The sequence below is a fragment of the Copidosoma floridanum genome, unplaced genomic scaffold (genome assembly GCF_036245765.1).
Source record: "Copidosoma floridanum isolate Cflo_tuat_1 unplaced genomic scaffold, Cflo_Japanese_pri ptg000020l, whole genome shotgun sequence".
NCBI classification, from domain to species: domain Eukaryota; kingdom Metazoa; phylum Arthropoda; class Insecta; order Hymenoptera; family Encyrtidae; genus Copidosoma; species Copidosoma floridanum.
The window spans coordinates 7,004,034-7,018,556 of NW_028321897.1; positions in this window are offsets into that span (position 1 = coordinate 7,004,034).

Genomic DNA, 14,523 nt, shown 5'->3' on the forward strand with positions numbered 1-14,523 from the left:
CAAGTACACGGCTCGTTGCGTCCTTTAATCCAAAAGCACATTCTTTTCCACAGCTGTCCAGTGCTCCTACTCGAAATTAGAGCATTGAACCCTCACGCGTTACACCGACGCGCGCGTCGTCCAACAATAGGCAGCAGCAACAACAGCAGAGCAACGCTGATTTATCGACACGCGGGGGGGGGGGCAAACCTTTCCTCCCTCGCGGCTATTGTGCGCTCGTCCGCGCAAATGTACGCGCGTGCATGTATAGCTCGACGCACGCGTTGTTATTAACGGAGGCTGTTGCGGCTTCGATCGGCCTTTGCACAATGGAAAAGAGGGCCAAACGCGTATATACGTGTACTAGTGGGGACGGTCACCAGCGCAGCAGTGCACGCGTGCGTTAACGACGTATTTGTTTAGTGACTGCCACCGAGGCTTGGAGCTATCGTTCCGTAACGTTGATGGTTAATCTTGAGCAGTCAGCTGATACTCGACACCCTCAGTTCTTTTGTCAACGCAACAATAACACTGCACGAAGAAAAGGAAGGAGCACCGCGGCAACAGCATCAATTTTCCAAGTAGGTGTGCGCGAGGGCTCGAGTGTCATCTACTCCTGCCGAGAGTCTTCTCCTCTCAGCCACCGAGCCAACTCTCTCGAGTCTGCTCAGTACAGAGTTTGGTGGTTCATGTCAGGTAGACACGTCAGGGCGTGTATCGCTCGCGACACACACGTGCAGTGCACCTATAGGCAGCCGAAAGCACACACACCGCATCACCTTCGTCGTCTCTCTCTCTTAACTTTGCTCATTGAATTAATTACGCTCGATTGGCAATTACCTCGCTACGCTCGGAACCCCCCCCCTCCTCCCATCCACTGTACGTTGCGTCATCGGGGAGGTTGTGCAGGCTCAACTACGTTGTTTGATACACTGGAGCCTCGTTACCCGAGGGCCAAGTTCTCGGAGGATTAACCCTGGGATGTGCACGGTCCCCAAATCCATCTCGATGGTTGGTGCTCGATTATTATTTCCAAGTTGACGAGAGTCGCCGAGAGTGAGCTTTCGTGTATCCGGTGCGTTGGAGTCGTTGGGTGGCAAACGGGGGACAACTCGACATGTGCGTGACTTACTTCGACACTGGGCCTTTTATGCTCGCGGTTTTCTTGATGACGCGACTTTGGTGCCACTTGGGATGGGGGATGGCACGTTACTTGGTGATTGGAGTTTCGCGTGAGCGTGGATCTTCCGGTCCCTCGTGCCCAGGAAGGATGACTCGACGCTGCTTGATCATTAATTCTTTCCTGCGTAACATCCCGATCCTCCAAGAGATCGTGAGGGGATGCATTTTTACAAAGCACGATCCAACCCTTGTCAAGCAATTTTCTCTGTAACATTTGTTCGCTCGAGGCTCATTCCTTTCGTGAGTACTTTCTTCCAACTACAACTTTTTTACGCTTTTAAAGATTAAAAAAAAAAAAAGTAGTTCCATCAGTTCTCTCAATTTGTAATACGAGTACATCCAAGTAGGTTTGGATCGAGGATTTTTCCTGGGACACAATAAACAGAGTCAATCTAATACAATTTAAATTTGACGTACTTTGATTCATGGAAACGAACACAGAGATTGTTTACTTTACCATTTCGACTCACACATGCGGATCAAATTGCAATTTTCATTCACGTCAGCTCACACTCGTTCATCCAATGAGCTCTCGAGGTGGCAACAAGTATAGATGTTTTGTTTTTACATCATGGTCTATTAACAAGAGCTTACATGGTTGAAGAATCGGAGAGTAGTCGAGTGACACACGGTTGTAGGCGTGTTCACTTGACTCCGGAACCGGTGGGAGCTACCTCCGCTAAATCGATGCCTACACCCGGATTAAATTTCCCCCCGCTAAAAGGGAAGCCAGCCGAGAGGTGCAAAGAGGAATGCGTCTGCCATTTCCACGGGCGATTAAGCCCCCCAAACGACGGGCACTATGGTAAACTTTGCGCTGTACGTGTTTACGCGCGTGTGTCTAACATCACGTGAACCGGCAATCGAGGCAGATGAGAGAATCACCGGGTTCGCGTTGTTTGTACCGATTCGCTCATTTTGCGCTACGTTTGCCCGAGGAAGCTACAATAATTATCGCGCTTGCGTGCAGAGCCCATCGATCGGTCATTTCTATCGCACGGTTCGATAATCGAAATCGCCCTGGTTTGCGAAAAAAAAAAAAAAAAAAAAAAAACAACTCTACTTTCGAAAGACAAGTCACCCTCCTTCTCGGAATAAAAATCACTTGGTCCCTCGTCTCTCTGCGAAGAAGGAAAAAGCGAATCTAGCTCGGAGTGATTCCGTGCCATTCATTGCCGAGAATATCATTATCGGGAAGACTCCCCGGGACGGTGGGAGGCGGTACTCTGATTTCCGTTATTAAATAAGCCACCTCCGAGACGACGATCGCGGAATACCGGAGATCGCGCTTCTGCCGCGGTGAAAGAAAAAGGAGGAGTTGTTGATCCGAAAGATAGGCCCTCGGGGGATGCCGTGACATCCGGAACGAGGTATTCCTTGTACTTGGAGCTTTACCGTCGTGCTCCTTGACGTTTCGGATCCTTGGCACGTGTACGTGTGCCATGTTCGCGGGGTTGAGTGCGTTGTCTTAACTCGTCGCTTGAATTTTCAGCAAAAGTGAAACAGCGGCCCAAGTTTGCACCAAGAAAAATCAGCTCTGGTCGTAAAAATGTGCCAGAGAAGCCTTTTTTTGCCCTACATTTTTTCGCCGAGTGGCTCTCGATTTTCGCGTCCGGCAGCTGGATGGTAAGTGAGGTGAAAAGAAGAAGAAAAAAAAAAAAATGGCCACATGTGTGTTTGCGAGCGTGTGACACGTAAACCTTGGCTTTCAACACGAAAGCTTTTGTCGACTCTCGGTCCATCTGCTATTTTTCGTAGTTAAAGATTTGCATACGCGATACAGAATATACCAAAAAATCGTTGAGTCGCCCAAAAACGTTCAAGTGGCAACAGTGTACGTAAACGATGAGCAACTACCGGGTAACGAACTGCGGTATAAATTCCAGTTTCCCAACGACTGCGCGCGTATATAAAAGCTCGCAAGCTCTTTATACGAGAGTCATAACTATTTCTATGTCAATCCCAGTAGGCGGATGTATTTCTGAAACGCATAGCTGCTGCTGCTGACTCGGTTCATTTCTCGACTCTGTGGAACCCGGGGAGCTACTAAACTTTAACGGGGGTCCTGATTTTTTCATCAACTTCGGTCACACGCCTATCCTCCCTCCCTCCCTCCCACACGTGTACATCCATGTTGTATTTTCCTTTAGTGTTTTTTCTCCAAAGACACGTGCATCGGGGGTCTTGCGGAGTACTACCACTGTCGCTGTCCCTATTTGCAAAGACAGAGGCTTTTTCGGTGCTCTGTCGCTCTTCGCCTTGCACCGTCTGAATAATAAATGTCACGAGTGGTCACAGATGCACCGCTTGCTCTGCTCCTCGCCCTCTTGCGCTTTGCTGCACTGCAGCAGAGGCAGCAGAGTCTTGTTGCCTACTGCTGTTGGCTGTAAATGACTTACCATTACTCGCGTTTGCCGTTGTGGGCGTGTGTCCCTCTGTTCTGCTGCGCGTATGCGTATGTACTTGCAAGTGCATGTACGTGTAAGAATAAGCTCTTTTTTTTTTCATCATTTTTTTTTTTTTTTTTTTTTTTTTTTTTTAACGCCTTTTGCTTTGAATAATGCACGAGCACGTCTTTTCCTACCCTTTTTCCCACTACTCCTGCATGTATTTATCGAGCTATGCGCTCGTTCGTATAAATGCGGGTGTGCTTCGAAAATGTCCCTGGAATATGAGATAAGGCTCGCGAAGACAAACAAAAAGGTATTACAACAAATTTTAATACGATTTCTTCATTATGAATTTAGATTATCTTGAATAATATGCGTTGGGGGAAACTTTTCTACCTATTTTTTTTTTTTTATTGTAGTCTTGATTTTCCGAGAGCATTTTTAGACGATGCAGTACAACTCTGTTATTTGACAAACCACCAAAAGGCAAGGGTATTCAATGAAAAATAAATAAATATACAGACACCAGAAAAAGCAAATTCGTAAGGTTTTTCCGAAATCAAATACACACGAAAAATTTATACGGACACAAACATAAAAAATAGAACAGTATATGTAATAAAAGCTACTTTTAAGCTCGTTAAAATCTCAACGAACACACGTAAGAGATTTGCGTGAAAAAATATTGATCAGCATCATTCTCTAGATTGTTGAAACAAAAAAAAAATATCTTTATGAAAAAAAAAAGAGACTATTTTCCAACTCAGTCCAACTGCGCAACGTTGTGACCCTTCCGCTCGACATAAAAGAAAAAAACGCGCGTAGCGTTGACAAACACGCAATAACCAAGCCGGTCGGAAAATGAGATATACGTTCCAGCGGAGCAAAAACCACACGGCAGATCTAAAAAGGTCAGCTGGAAAACAAACACACGGGTACACGGGAGAGCGGATGATAAGGGGGGACGTAACATTGTCGGGGTGTCGCGCGAAACGTGACAGGAAAGCCCAAAGACCCACGGTGAATCTCTGGAAGCCCGTGTTTGTGAACTCTTGTGATGATAGAAACCTGCAGGACATATAAAGTGTGAGCCGCAGTCACACAGAGATCGGCAAGGGGAAGGACCAAGTTTCGTGGAAATAACCATCATTATTTTTTTTCAAGAAACCGCTACCCCGTGCAGTTGATAAAAATGTTATTTCCGACGAGTGGCAATCAAAGTCAATAAAATTAAAATTTCCGGCGCATAACATACGCCTCTCGATGCCAAACGGACAGCTCCTGTCGAACATGCATAATACACGTATCTAGAGATCGCTCTGGAAAACGGCGCACGCAAAACCATCAATGGGAAGCCAAGAAACCACCCCAAGCCAGCCTCCCCGAGAAATTTAGATCGAGCTGCGCATTGAGATTCAAGCCGAGTCCGTCTCGTGCTTGCAACTAAATACTATACCTGCGAATAAATCCGGAGCAGCAGCACCCAGCGAAACACAGCGTTGGAGGGGGGGGGGAAGAGTGAGCTTCGCCGCGTGACGTGTGAGCGAGACGAGCCAAAAGGATCGTGCGGAGGGTGGAAGAGGGGAAGGAGGTTCGGGCAAGCATGCAAATAGGCCAGCGGTATAATTTATACCCGTCAGTGAAGCCGAGCGGGCCATCCCTGGGATCTCCCGGATATCTGTACGCGCGCGTTTATGCGCACTGTATACCTTGGTCCATACGCCGTATGAAGTGATACATGCACATACACATGTGTCGGGGGGTGAGAGTACTTTTGTACGCATTTACGAGACGCTATCTGGGAAACCGCGAAACGCTCCCTACTGTAGCTCCTGCACTGACGGTACTGTCTTTGTTTGACCCATCGTTTGCCGACAAGTGCATTGTTTTCGAGCGGGTAAAAGGCCATTGGTTGTTTGGAATCTCAAGAATCTAGTGAAACAAAATTGCTAGACCAATGCAAGTATCAGTTGGATGGGTCTTTAATTCATATTGATACATAGTTAACGTTGATAATTATACAACTCGGGAAGAACCACATCGAGTGGTGACTATGTTATTGATTACCAATGACGAGGGAACATCTGTTACCAATGATAGATCGCCAATGGCAACAGTCTCATGGCAAGCGATGACGAGCAACGATATAAAAGTACTGAACTTTTTGCAATAAATTTAGTATCCCGCCCCTTTATTCACTTTGCAGGCAGTGATATCCTGTTGTAATAGTACTAAAACTGTGCACCAACTACCTTCATCTGTAGGGTTGCTATCGAGAAAGAAAAAGAAAGAGATAAAGCGAAAGTTTGTCCGTTAAACTATGGACATATGTTACGAGACCAGAATATGAAAACTTTACCTTTTGTTCAAAACAATATAATTTTGAATGAACGGGAGATCAAGGATAATTAGAAATTCTGTTACATCCCAACCATCGCTAGATTAAATAAAATAAGTCCATGAAGTAAACATCACGTATAATAAAACTCTACTAGCTTAATTAAATAATAATTAAAATAATAATTACGATTATTTGAGTACACTATAACTTTTTCTTCGACATGCTTGGAATATTTGACTTTTTCATGTTGCCACACACTACTTACTAGTTACAAATGTGACTTGTCCTTCGACTTACTTGCTCTAATTGTGTAAGCTTTTTTTTTGTCTACAGTAATACCTTTAACAAAAGATTAACCTTTTTTCGAATTTCATCACACTCGAAATTATAGACAACCAACTTTTGTTGTTTCCAATGGGCTTCTGTTACCTTTTATTCCTTTTAAAAGCTCTGCATTTGTACCATATAAATTATTTAAATGTTTTATCCGTCCATCGTTGCAAAATTACTCGACACTACAATCTCGAAGAAAATGTCGATTGATAAATTTTTTTTTTTTTTTTTTTTTTTTTTAATGCATTCCACGAACAGATTTTAAAGTTCAACGATGTATAAGCCACTTAATGGACGAGCATCACTTAGCGAAGTAGCCTCTTTGAAACATTTCCCTCCAGTTTCTTGTCTTCCCTTGCCTTACGCGTAAATAACGTGCCCGGCAAACTTCCTATCTCGCGCGTACACCTACTTCTTGCCACTTTCGTCGTTTCTTCCCTCATCCTCTCGTACCCACGCCTGGCAACTTTCAAACTTCACCAGTAGCCACCGATGATGGAAACAGAAATATACAATTTACATTGTTTATTATTATTACTATTATTATTATTATTATTATTATTGTTATCATTATTAAAAATTTTATTTGAATGTAAAATATAATGTCAATGTAAGATGCAGAAAGAGAAAAGTCCAGTAGTATACTGCCATTTGAAACCCATCAACAGCTACGGATAATAAGATTTTTAAATGAATGATGAGACAACAAAATAAACGTCCCGATGAAATAAGAATTGGCCTCGTTAAATAATTATTGAATTTTTATCCTTCAAAAAAATGTATTTGAACACCATTATAAATGTTTTATATCGTAACATACATAAATGTGGAAGCGAAATACAATGTAATGTGATAGCAAACGCTGTATAAAAATAAAAAAAAAAAATAAAAAAAATGTACAGTAGATGGTCGAATGGGAAAAAAGTGTTAAAAATTTTCTGGAAAGAGAAAATAGAGTTTTTTCAACACATATTTCTGCGAAATTTGTCCCTTTAGAAAATTAGAAATGATACAAGTTTTAAAATCCATTCATAACAATTTACCTATATTATTATGGATATTTCCAGTACGTTCATCATATGTTGTTGTAAAAGTTGTGTTTAAAGTCGAAGTGTTTAGCTATTCTTTAAATTAAATGATACAATTTAATTTTTAATGCATCATACTACTTAAAAGTATGTTACTAAATAGCGCGAACAAACTTTATAATGACAGAATCAGAAAATGTTTATAAAAAATTTTTTTGCCCGTTCTCAGCACAGGACAGATATATTGTTGTTAAAATTAATTTTATAAAAAAGTGCGTAACTAGAATGTACTTTAATATTTTTATTTTTATATTATGAGAAAGAAACAAACCATACGTCAGTTTTTAATCGTCAAACAAACTCCAATTGTTGTTCTATTGCCCATATTTAATTCGAAACAGTTTACATATGGTATAATAACAACTGGAACAAAGATTAATATATGCACTATATTTCATTCCATGATAAATCTACGATCTCATGTCTATTGAAAAAAAAAAAAAAAAAAAAAATCTACCATGCACTTTTGGCTCAAATGAGACTGGAATAAAAGAGTTTAACCTTTTAAAATTTCAATATTCAGCTGAAAAGTTCTTTCAACGTGGTTGTTATATTTAAGTACACCGCCAAGGGAAATGTTTCAATATTTACCCTACACTTGACCTCGAGTGTCTTTTTCTTTCGGGTATATTTCATTTTCGTTTTCCAACGTGGACACGACCCATTTCTTTTATTTTTTATAGCATCCATGAAAATTCAACCTTATCAATCAACGCTGTTCTAATGCAATTAAAATCGGGAAACAGACAACAAATCGAATGGAATACCCAATTTCATCCATCCCCGGATGTACTTTTCCACTTCGAAGCCAGACGGATGAGGAGGAGGGGTGGTGGGTGCCTCGTAAAAAAGTCACGTTTTTTGGACGAATATCGATGCGTCGGGCGTAGCTCGAGCGCGTGCCAACGAAAAATTCGACCCCACACGCAGGAGAAATGGCAAGCAGTAAATAGGTCGTACGTGCGGTCCAAGTGTGGACACACGAGGAAAGCGGAAACGACGAGTTAGCCCTACACCACTGCCTACCTCACCCTATTTTTTTTTTTTTTTTTTTTTTTAAATCGCTCTCCCTCTCTCTCTCTCTCCAGCCACTCTGTGTAGAGCTGGAAAATCTGAAAAATGCTAAAATCCTCATTCATCCCTCAACAACCAATAAATCCCACTTTTCCAAGGACTAACGCTACGATGCCACAAGTATCGATGAAACAATGGCGAAGGAAAATTTCTCCGACGCTTGAATATACGTATACATCCAAGAGTTGGGGTATAAACACGCCATACGGGGTACCAGTATGAAGAAGCAGGAGTACGGACGCGATTGCGCATGCAAGGCGCGATTCTCGAGCATACACTACACGAACGAGGTCTCGCGGGGCGCGTTTTTCCTCGGCACTTGGCAAAAGGTGAAAGACACGCCAGGCGATACACCATACATCGGTCGGTCGTATTTGGGCCAAACTCGATGTGTATGCAGAACCTCATTTTCGTTCAGCCCAAAAGTGACGTGCTCTCCGACATCGCGATTCCATTACAAGGAGGGAGGGAGAGAGGGGGTGGGTTGGGAAAGAATTGATTGCAAGCTCGGGAATAAGAGGAGGGAAAAAGAGCTTAATACACGGCGTAGCGGGTTGGCTTCAAGAGTATTTGCGCTACACGTAGCGGAAGAGGAAAGTAATCGGCTCTCCGTGTAATAGGTTTTTCAATTTTCCAGAGTCTCGCCTTTGGCCGAACTTTTGGCAAAATAAAAGGTACACGCAGGCGGGGAAGAAGGAGCGCGTCCTCGAGATCGCAATTTTTTCGCATCAAAGAGCCCACCGGCAGCATGTCATCCGGTATTTAATTACACTCTAATAATCTTCCCTTCGGCATTCTTTCCTCCCCTTTGCCGGTTAAGCGCAAAATTCGAGCCCAAAATTACACACCTAAGCTGCGAAAGCTCTCCCCTTCCACGGACAAGCGAGGCATTGCTCGAATTCCGAAAATAATGAAGCCAGTATCCGAGGCACGAATCGACCCCGAAGAGCTACGAACCGAAAACGAGCATCCACTCGTCGATGTCGTTGTTTCGTCGTTGTTCCACGTGCGAGTATACGTGTATGCACGCGCTAATAGACGACACGTCGCGTGGAACGTACACACCGAAAAATCCCCGGTTCACCCTTTCACCGCTTGCACGCGGCGTGTGTATAATGAACGTACGTCATCGTCGACGACGCTGCGCCATCCAAAGGGAGCGAGGGCAGGGATCGATTTTCCTCCCCCGCGACTTTTGCTGCGATAATTCGCTCCGAATGGTTCGAAAAGCACCGGTGATGCGCGGAAAAAAACGCGTGCAAGTGAACTGGAGGCGAGAAAAACGACCTTGATTGTCCAAGTAGGGTGGAAGGCTTGGATCCCCAACCGATCGAGTTGCCCCTAGTTAAAACTGCACACAGTCAACAATTTGATCATACATCACCCTCAAACTCGCCATTGGATACAACCCTCCCGAGTCCCACCTTACCGATGTCGCATAAGCGCGGAAAAGCTCTCGGCCAGTTGGTTGGGTCCGGCGTGAGGTGGCGTCGTATCTGCAGAGCCAGTGGGGAGGTACGATGTGACTAAGCTTGCGGGTCACAGGTCAAGCGGACGACGTCACGAATGTACGGGTGGTCGGACGGCCGAGGGGTGGTGGTTGGTGGAAACGACGAGGACTGCGTCACACGGGTACACGTGGCGGAGCCTGGGGCCGGGACGAATCGATGCCGCGACCTTGCCAGCTCTCCGTCGCTCTCTTTTGTGCTGGCGCGCCGAAGGGGGAGAAGGAAACCTCTCGGGGAGCGCGCGCGTGTGCGTGGATCGGGCTCAAAGGGGCGGCGGCTCGGATGTGCAACCTGGCAACCCTGTCTATATTTAGCTCTGCACCGTTTGTTTCTCCATGTGTACTCGTCTTTTCTCTCTTTCTCTGTGTTTTTTTTTTTTTCCAACTTCTTGCACGGCGAATATTCGTACACGTTTACGCAGTTGGATTTGTGAGCATATAATACGCGTGTCTTTGACAAATCTACTGCTGCTGCTGCGATCTTTCTTTTCTTTTTTTTTTTTTTTTCTTTCCTCTCATTATTTTCTCTCCTGGCACTTACTTTGCATCAAGTCTCTCGTTGCGCTTTTTCCTGGTCACTGTGGTATCATTTTGCCACAGCCACGTTGTCGCGATTTTATCTTTTTTCAATGCTATTAATATTTTGAGATGATGTGCCCTTGAATCAAAGTTGTCAGCTTAAATTGTGCTTTGGATGTCGTTTTTTTTTTCCTGCATTTTCAGCAGCTAAATAATTGAAACGTCACTTGTGACAAACGTATAAAGTTATCGTATAGCTTCTCCGTGGATAAAATATTTATTAGCTAATAGAGGTTCGTATAATGAATCTATATTCCAGGAAAAATCTCCACTCGTCTAGAATGCAAATAATCGATCATGTGTTAGGATCCAGACAATCTGTCAATTTAAAAAACTTCTTTAAGATTTCAAACTTATAAACATGCTAGAACAGTGTTTTATTATTTTTCCGCCCTCGGGTGGTTTTGGGAGGCTGGTACTTCCTTGGGCGAAAAAGCAGTTTTCCGGAACTCGTTCAAAAAGTCTCCTTTATGAACCTTGTTACGTCCCTCGCCTTCGGCTCGGGCCGCAAACCTCTCGGTTCGCAAACAGAGACTTTTCAAACTCGTAGGAAAACTACTATTTTAATTTCCAAAAATGAAATTTTCTCATCGAATGCCCGCATTACCAAAGTTTTTTGAGACAAGTCAGATTCAGGATAAATGTTATCAAGGCTTTGTAGTCTGGTCATTACCAAAGTTACATAAAACATAAAAGCAATTGATGATCAATGTATGTTTTATGTAATGAAAAAAAGACAAATTAAAACATGAGAAATTAGAAAAAAAAGTTGTGCATGTAAAATAAGAGGATGAAACATAAATTTACATTTCGTATTATTCATTTGATATGTCTTTAAAACAGTGAGGCTACGAGAGTGACGGTATACTCATGTATAATCAAGCATAGTAACAGAATACTAAAAACCTTGTATACTATTATAATTAATGGTAAAGAAAACTGATAAAATCATTTATAATATATATGTACAACTGAAATTGATTTAATCATTAAATAAACACTTATGAGACGCAGTTTAAACTTTGAATGACAGTAATATTTATAAATTAGTAATAACAGAATAATGATACGTACATTTATGTATACTTAGCAAGACAAATGATCAATTCGTTAATTCACACGTATATGTAAATAAATGTGGATCAATAGAAGCTGATGAATGTCAGAAATAATTAAGTTGGCCCGTTCATTTATCTACATTACTGGACACGTAATGATCTTAATTATCTTGAATTCTGTGTACAACAATTATTCGATCAAAGTTACTAAATATTTTTATTGCATATTAAATAACAATTGTAGGCTAACTTTTATTTCCAGTTACTCCACTTGTCTATCCATTTAGTTTTCTAAAACCGCATAAAATTGTGAAAATTCAAGTCTGTGATATTACTAAGAACCATTTAACTTACTATTTCGTTTATCGTTGACTAAAAATTATCGAAATAGACACATGAGTATAAATAAAATCTCAGAGGTCATATGCTTAATCTCATCTTATCGATTCGTGCGAGTGTCTCGATTCTATATGTACAGACAAACAGGACGCCAGTGGGTATCAGTACACTAATTAACATGCGAATGGAGACAAATCACTGGGAGTTTTTAGCTGACTGTGTTCAGTTCTCAGTAGTAATAGGTGCATATAGAACAATAGTTTGCATGAAAATTTCAATATCATGAAAAAAAGAAAAAGACACGTGTACCGAAAGTTTAGCAAAGTGTGGTAAAGCAATGATATTACATTATTTTATTATTTGATTTAAATCATGACGGAAAAAAACCTTTTTTTTTTAAATTATGTTGATTATTCATTTTATACGGCATACAACTTTAATATTCTGGCAAATTCCAGAATTTCAATCAATTTTTCGATTGTTTTAAATATTTTATATCATAGACGGAACGTGCGCTTCTGTCAAAATAAAGATAGAGACAATAACGTTATCATTAAACGCTGTACTTTCCCGAGATAAATAGTTTGATTATGAATATGAAAAAAATGAAATAAAACAGCTTTATGGAATTATTTATTTAGATATGCGTACAAATTTGAACTTCAGACCAGTATAAAATTAGTATACAAGTCTGTTGGAACTCATTTCATTCAAGTGTTTGAACTATTAACGATTTAGAACATGCAGTCTTTTTATTCATTGATTTACTTAATTTTTCAATTATATCTAGTATCCACTGCAAGAGTCGAAGTAAAAGATGCTAGTACTGTTTCATTTTATGTAAGTACATACATTTATATATGACTATGTAATTTTTTAATTTTTTGACGTTAAACCTCCTTGCAAAGATGATTATTTCTACTTTAGGCTCAGATTTTATATCGCAATGAATTCAAATGTTCAGCCATAGTTATTTCGCACAATTTTCTACTAACTACTGTTACATGTACACAGTGAGTATATTCAAAGGTGTAATGTGAATAAATATAAAAAAATCTTGCGATTTGGTAATGTTTTGTTACGTCCAAATTTTTAGAGAAAAAATTGTTTATTTTTACCAAGTTCTTGTTGGTTCGACGCAAAAAAATGTCGGTGATTACCGTCATGTTATTGATCAAATTATTCGATCTCCAGCTTATAATGAAAGAAATTTAAGGCACAACATTGCTTTGATAAAGGTATTAATGTTTAAGTAATTTTTTAATGAAGAATTTTAATATTTAAGCACGACTGCTCCACACAAACGTTAAAATTTTCACAAACAACGAAACTTATGCAAATCCTCACGATCTAACATGAAAGACTTGACCAATTTAACAGGTGCTAGAGTAAGAAGTGTAGTTTTATCTATATACTGTTGCTCTTTTTTTAATATCCATGTGAAAAAAAGTACTAATCAGATTTTTATGTTAGACATAACATTGGAGAATCATCTGAGTTGTGCTTTTTTTCCACACAGGTTGTCGATATATATGTATGTGTATATATACGTATATCATAATGTAAACATTAATGTTTAAATGAATTTTACATTAAAAAATGTATTCCGTTGAAAAATTCAAACATATTTTTGCTTCCACACTTCTCTACAATAAAAAAAAAGAAAAAAGAAAAATAAATAAATAAATGAATAAATGAAAAAAATGAAAATACTGTAAAAAATTTGTATTTGCTCATTGTATTGACTAAGAATTCTTTCATGAGTTTCCAATATGTTTAAGTTTTAAACTTTAGTGTAATAATTGATGAATGATAAAAAACAGTCTTTTTCCATAACTTTACAAACTACACTTTAGGCCTATATGTAGCTTATTAGAAATGAGACAATAACAAAACACTAAGTACTACAAAATAAAAAAGCGAACCATTTTATAGAATCAAGAATTATACAAAACAGGTTTGCTACAATCCAAGAAAATTATTTAGGATTTAAAAAAAATTTCTCGTTGTGTAGATTTAAACATAAAAATTTTACTCTGTACTTTGGTTAAAAGTGTAGCAGCAGTCATGCTTTAAATGCAAAATTTAATTTTCGTACTTCAATTTTACGACTTTTCATTCGATTAAGCTGAAATCAAGTGTCAAGAAAAACGTAAAACCTGCTGTATTAGCTACAAGGCTACCCAGTGATGAATCAACTACGTCTGTCAAAATATACGGTTTAATTCCCAGTGTAATGATTAGTACTCTTGAAATTCCTTTTAATGAAACCAATGACACAGACTTCATAAATAAATTGATGGGTTTTTTTTATTTTTAGTTGGGAGATTCCAATCATCCCTATTTAGTAACAGATGTCGCAAAAGTAGAAAGTTTTGCTGATTGTAAGAAAAAATTGTCGTTGGATGGACGAAGGTTACATATAGAAGAATATTGCATCACAGCGGAAAGTGTTTATCCATGCACTGAGGAAGGTGCTCCAGCTCTAATTGATAATAAAGTATTTGCTATTGCCACCTATAGCCCGGGTATAAAAACTTGTACTTCTAATACTGTTCCAATGTCGTACATCAATATTTTTCACTATCGTGAATGGATTATCAAGACAGCTGGATTAAATAGGTGAAAATAAAAATAGAACATGCAATAAGGT